The following is a 6,999-nucleotide window of genomic DNA, read 5'->3' on the forward strand; positions in this document are numbered from 1 at the left end:
GTTGAATTATTTAAAATGGGCCATATGGAAATTTACATTGCATCAACTGTTTCAGTCATAGCTTCCTCACGAATCATCTGCATACCACTCAGCTACTGTGCCCACTCTTGTACAAATTGTACTACATGAACACCTTTTCGAGCGGCGGAATACATGTTGTCAAGATTTGAGAACAATTGGCGCAATGAAAATTTTCCTATGGCCCATTTTAAATAACTCAACGCCTTTACCTCGTCCGTTGTCACCCTGGTTGTCACACTGTACCCGTGCCTTTATTTATGGAGCGTGTAAACGCTCCTTTACAAATGCACTACATTGACATCAATAGATGTCGCTAACTAATCATTAATGATAACCTAATCAAGTGTCATTTCCACTTCCTAGTCGTAGTCCTAATCATGGCTGTATAAAAGGAGGATCCCTTGATTTTAGAAGACACTTCTATCCTGTCATTTGATGACCGAAAACCTGAATCCAGACCTGAAACTGATAATCATTCATCCTATTTCCCGTTTGCATTCGATACCGTTTCCGTTCCGCTTATATCCTTAACCCACCTGTCCCTGCACCCTTAACCTCGCCATTCATTAGAAATCATCCAGTCCTTGAAAGACGAACCCTCAAACACCCGGAAGTTCGATACCTGTGGGGCCTGTGACCCGCATGTAGCCAGCTCCCGCTTGCTTGATTTAGTCGTAAGGTTGTGAACGTTAAGCGGAGGTAGTGGCCGTGTCACATCTTGCTTTTCGTTACCATACTAACATCAGTCCCTTAGATACGAGGCGAGTCAAAGTACGGGAACTGGGAACTGTGGGGCCTTCGACCTGCATTCCTCCAGTTTGCGACCGTTGATTCTGCTTCAACCTAGAGCGTGGTGTACGGGGGTAGTGGCCGTGTCACATCCTGTGTACCACCTCTAGCATAAGTACCATACCGCACTGACGGGCCGAGTATTCGGAAGTGCTGGTGTCATTCACCTGAAATAGAACCCGGCCGTACCAATCATTCGCACCCCGATTAATCGATAGCTTACCAACTCCCGGATAAAAACCCGCTAATCGATAAACTTACAGCTACCGGCCAAATTAGAGTACAGCTGAGCCGAGGCGATCAGCTCCGACATCTAGACACCTGAGATCGCCGCCATTGCCCATTTTACCGAAACCCCGAGGCCACGGCAGAGCAGAACACTACCGTATCGACAACAAACCCAGGGATACCAACCAAATACTATCTCTGTATTCTGTGGTGTAGATACACGGTGTCCCAAATAAAAGAAAACTGGTGTATAAATAAGTTTTATTTAGAGACCCTGGGGCACGACTGCAGCTACCCGCGTGCCCACCGAAAAACCCTTACAACACACCTACGGTTATGATGTATACAAGGTGTGTACTTCATCTTTAAAAAAACACCCTGTATAGTATATTATATAATCAATGGTTAGGGTAAGGGCCGTGTTTAGAGGTAGATTTGTTATTTACTGTAGATGGCTCGTATGAGACATTTTCATTGTAGTAATTTTGTAGCTCTCATAAATTCAATTACGTTTCAATAGAATTTTGCAAGTTGTACAATTGCATTAATGTTTTGGGAAATTTCCACTTAGCTTAGCTAATGTTAGTATCTATTTACGAGTAACTGGGCGTATTTTATTATTTGTTACGGGCAAGTTTGGGATTGGCACACATGGTATTAAAATGCAATTTAGGGGCTATTATATAGTTTTTGATCCGTAGGTAGTTAGAGTGAAACTTTCCTTAGGTGTGGGTGGCTTTCATCTGAGATTAGAATACGGGGTATTTAGATAGTTTAGGGTATTTGGGAAATCTTGCGAAGGTGATTTGAAAATTCAAGTACAATTTTTAAAGCTTATAATAGTTACGTACAGTCAAGTTGTCTAGTTGCAGACGTTACTTTCCCGAAATGTGACCAAAAGTTGCTTTTCACGTGCAGAAAATTCAACGCAGATGTCAAATAATATATTGATGATTCTTGCGATAGTTTCACAGTAGGGTCTTCTTATAAAAGGAACTGAAAACGCATATTAGTCAGGGAGATATTTCTGAAAAGTGCATGTCTAACGGCGTTTTGTGCTACAAACTGGCAACAGGCGGTTCTAGACTAATTCGACCCCGCTGAAAACAATGCGCCCTGTTGCCAGACCCCATTTTGGCATTTAAGCCCCCAAATCCAAGATAGCGGCCGAAATTGCCGTTTTTCGGTTATTTCCAGCCCCCATAGGCACGCCGCTGAGCGTTTTGTGTACGCGATCGCCCCCCCCCCCCCCAAACATACTGCTCAATTGTTTTTTTTATTATATTAGGTTTACATAATAATCGAATTAAATAGACCTAACCACAAACCACCTGACGGATGACTTTTAATATTATTGTTTTCCCTGATAGGGAGGAAGTCACAATGTTTGAAAAAGTTGAACTGTAACTTTCTCATTTGTTAAATCGTTTGACATTTTGCATAATAGTGTTCAATATTCTGAACAGTTTCGACTGCCAAGCCAAGAGTTACGTTGTAATTAAAAATTCCAAAGAAAACTTGGAAAGCATGTTTTTACATATATTTTTACTTATCCAATGCCCTGAAATTAGGCCGCCAAATCAATTTCTGCCTCTTGGTTCCATAGTTAACATCCGCAGTTAAGCCCTTCAGGTGTACAACATCCGGATTGGTAGTCGCAAATCGCAATTCGCATATTATTGTTCCTGGCCACCGAAATGTGAAATCAGTGGCCAGTGTAGTAAAAATACGGCAAAATAAACGACTTTTTCACTGGTTTCTAGACTTTCCAGGCGCCATATTGGTATTTAGGCTCTAGGCATATGGCGCTGTTGGAGGTGTCTACATACTTAAATGTTAAGTTTAACATAGAAGTAAATATTGGGCGTCGAGAACAGGTCAAAAAGACAAAAAGACGAAAAATGACGAATTTTTGCATTTTTGACGTTTTTAAGCGGTATTTTTGCATTTAGGCCCCTATTATGAATACTAAAGTGTGCCTAAACGTGGTCGTCGTGTGTACTAGATGTTATTCTACCCGTAAAGTATACCCATAACGTTCAGTTGCGTACTTTGGGGGCTCGAAATAACCGAAAAGCGCTAATTTCAGTCGCCATCTTGGATTGAAGGGGTTAAATGTCAAAATCAGGTCTGGCAACAGGGCGCATCGTTTTCAGCGTGGTCGAATTAGTCTAAAACCGCCTGTTGCCAGTTTGTAGCACAAAACGCGGTTAGACATGATTTAGAGAGCCTTTTTCAGAAATGTCTCCCTGACTATATCAAAAATTGGAGCCCACATACCCAGACTGTATCTCTTATTTGTGGACCAACCTATAAAACAGCCGGTATTGATTTTCAGGATTGACACCTAAAGGTGTCGAAATTTTGAATCCAATTTCTCTGAGAAATACTTTGTAAGGAGGTTCGAGGAAAAGGAAAAAATATAAGTTGTCAGTATCTAAACGCAAAAAGATAGAAGTAGCAGATGTACTTTAAAATTCCCGGGAATACATATAAGCAAACCACACTGTATAATTCTTGACGGTACTCAAGAAAGAAGAGCTTTTGTTCGAAGTTCAATAAGCAAAATGCTTTGTAAACATAAAACATCTGACGCTCATAGACAAATGAATATTGTCAAGAGGTCTCTTTAAAACACAGTAAACAACATTATTTCACCAGTCTCTGATGGAAGACAATGGGGAGTTTCCATTAACAAAAAAGGGACAATCTAACAAAAAGTCCCCACTCTGCAACATGTGCTCCTATACTTTACCCAAACTGCGAAACGAAATACCGTTACCTATAGGTCATTCTTGTGTTTTGATATGCACGTGGACGCATTATCCGTGTGAACACGTACCGAACAGAAGATACCCCATCATCATTTTTAGCACACTTTACAACGAAGTTTTTTACGCTGTTACAGTTCCTCTCTCTGTCCGTCTATCCGCGCGAGGCTCCTACAATTTTCAAGATATTTAGTCTTTTTGTGTTAGTAACTTGTATTAGTTCTGGTACATGATCCGAGAAAAATCTTGACGAATAATGTGCGCATCCGCAAAGTAACTTTTTTTTCATTTATGGAGATATTTGTTGAAATTTTAACTACAGATGCTTCTAGTAAAAGCAAACGTATAATCAAAATCAAATGTGCAAATGCGCAGACTACCATAGGAGATCATCCAACATATGAAGGATGCCGAACATGTCAAAAATAATGTCCTATCACAGATGGACGGCGAAATGTGTCAAGTTTTATAATCTAATTCAAACGATCACGAAAAATGGCAGCAGTATGTAGGTACAATTGGATGCTTTGCTTCAAAGACATCTACACGTTTTGGGTCAAATGCGGCAGCCTATTAGGGTATCTATCTAACCCAAATCGGAATATGTCCTGGACGTTGATGCTACGATACCTGCTACATTTAAAGGCCGGTCCAGTCGCTACTTTTTGCACAACGTTTTGTCCTGCGCAGTCTTAAGACGGAACGGAAATGTTGCCATTTTAGAGCGTCCACATGGTGCAGAGATATGTGCATATTTCACCCAGTTTATGGCACTTTCGAGTTCATTACCGAAGGTCAGATATTGTCGCTAGTACTGACATACACAACACACTACACAAACAAACAAAATGAATCGGAAAACGGAGCTACCGTCTACACTGCGCCGACTTGTCCGCGCAGTTTAAGGATATCTATCCTCTCTTAGCTCAGTTATCGCTGCAACTGTAGATACCGTCTTCGCGCTGATTTCAAAACTGGGCATTTTTCTTATCCACACGCAACGTTTTATCTGCAACGTGTTGAACTGTGCAGACAAACGTCCACGACTCCGGTTGGAAAAAATGTGCGTCTTACATTCAAAAACCTATGTACCGCACGAACTCGTCGGTAATACACGAAGGGGAACTTTTGTTTCTGCGACGACCTTCGAAATTAAAACTGCTACCTACATCTGTTATCGATGCTTTGCTGATATTTGTAAAAAATGTCAGAATACCCATCAGAGTATCCACACCGATAGGTAAAGGTAAAGAGTTTATTGCAAGAAATGTACAGCCGAGTGTACAGCAGTTTTTTAAAAAACAATAAATACACTTCTAGACGACCCACAAACCGGACGTTAAAGCCTCTGTCATTGAGAGATTTAATAAAACGCTGAAAAGACGGATGTGGCGATACTTTACGTATTCTAATTCATATCGATACGCCGATCTATTGCAGAATTTTCTAGTAGCCTATAACCCCTCGAATCATTTGAGTATAAAAATGGCCCCGATACCGAGTCCGATACATGTGAATGATAGAAATATTCTGCAGAGGTGAATGGATTTTTAGTATCGACCAGCTGTACACTTAGGCCGAGACTTAGGCACTATTTACATCGTATGGCCGAGTATCTTGACAGTTCCGGTTGTCCACCTGCCGGTCATCATCTTCGTTTTTTGCGAAAGAATTTTGTACGCATCACTTAAAGGGGGTTTCCACTAAGTGAACCTGACAAAAACAAAACACAAACTCGGTCTGTTTGTGACAGTTCGAGAACAAAATTCGAACAGTTTGCGACCTCTTTGTTTTGCATTTTCGGAGCTTTCGAGTCCGCGACTGTTTTTGCGAACACAAACCGTGTCCCATTCAAAGTCGGTAACTTCAAAGGGTCCACGCGTTTGGCAAATGTTTGTTTCTTGGTGAAAACAGTGCGCATCGAACAAACAGTTTAGATTTGGCGGGCGAGAGTAGTCACTGTATTTATTCTGAAAACTTGATCGCAGTTCACCACGTATATTTAAACAGAAAGTCCGCTAAACACCAAACAGTTTGCGGACAGTTCAGGAACACAACTGTCCCTGATTTTCTGTTCAAAGGGCAGTTCGAGTTTTGTTTTTGTCCGGTCCCTTAGTGGAAACCCACCATTACAACGACGCAATTCTCCACACTTACCACTCGAATGTTAGCGGCATTTACTGTTTGATGTTTATGTATTTTAAATAGTAACAAATATATGTATCTTTGTAAAGATGTTTACGCCACCATTTGATTTTCCAAGGTTAACTCGTTTTCAAATGTGAAATAGGTTTCTAAAGTTAGTTTTCGGCTGTTCCAACTTCCAACACGTATTCCTATAAACAATTTTAACAGGTTCGCCACGCCATCATCTTTCAATTAGAGTTACGGGATAATGGTGATAACTGCATCTCTTTTCATGTGGGGAACTTGGAAAAGTAAGGATTTTCAAATAAGAACTAGGATGACGTTATATGTACGTCAAGTTTTTTTGTTTTGCTTGCTTGCTTTTTTCTCTTTGTAAAATTTTGAAATGCATAATTTGTCATTTCTTAAGAATAGCCTAGTTATTTGCAATTGAACATTTTTCGCTCCTCATGTTACTTACTTATGACCCGTTTTGGTTTTGCTTTGTACGTACTCATCTCAAAGGTTACAATAAAGTCCCACCTTAGTTGCGGTACCAAGATCACGACCTTGAACAACAAACAAGACTCCTTGGCTACGCAAAACAGGAAAATCCCAAGACTACGACCTTCTGACATAACCAGGAGAAATTTGGGGCAAAGTCCCAAACTCAAGGTCATCATCGTGGTCCATAGAATCCAAGGCCAGTACGTAGGTCCGACCTCTCCCTAACTAACGTGCGTGTGATAAAAATGAGAGGTCCAAACTTTAAAAGTTGTTTTGTCAAATGCAGTTACTAGTTACTCCCTTTGTACTTGGCAGACCATAATAAATAGTTTTCTTTTGTTGTTTCACACAATCTGCCACTTGTAATTGCGTGGTAATCAGGCTGTATAGCTACTGATAAGATAAACTTACACAATATCTATTAGTGCGAACTGGAAGGGCTATGAAAACTTCCGAAGTGGCCGATGTAATAAAATTTAATTCCCTATTTGCGGTCTAATGAAGGTTAGGAACTAACTTTCAACGTCACTCAAAGTGACGTACTATGATTGACGAT

At 40.6% G+C, this 6,999-nt stretch overlaps 1 long non-coding RNA gene across 2 annotated transcripts; it reads right to left on the minus strand.

The window, feature by feature from the left end:
• Window positions 1–302: 302 nt before the first annotated feature.
• LOC116164598 lies at window positions 303–1,113 on the minus strand. 2 transcript variants are annotated; one of them, XR_004143944.1, is made up of 3 exons: window positions 1,034–1,113; window positions 527–977; window positions 303–480 (listed from the first exon to the last, which is right to left on the minus strand). It is a non-coding gene; the product is annotated as an uncharacterized LOC116164598 (long non-coding RNA). The 2 variants fall into 2 exon arrangements; XR_004143945.1 differs by having other exon boundaries at window positions 304–486; window positions 558–977.
• Between the last annotated feature and the right edge of the window lie 5,886 nt (window positions 1,114–6,999).

This window comes from Photinus pyralis, unplaced genomic scaffold (genome assembly GCF_008802855.1).
Source record: "Photinus pyralis isolate 1611_PpyrPB1 unplaced genomic scaffold, Ppyr1.3 Ppyr1.4_LG2, whole genome shotgun sequence".
Taxonomy (NCBI): domain Eukaryota; kingdom Metazoa; phylum Arthropoda; class Insecta; order Coleoptera; family Lampyridae; genus Photinus; species Photinus pyralis.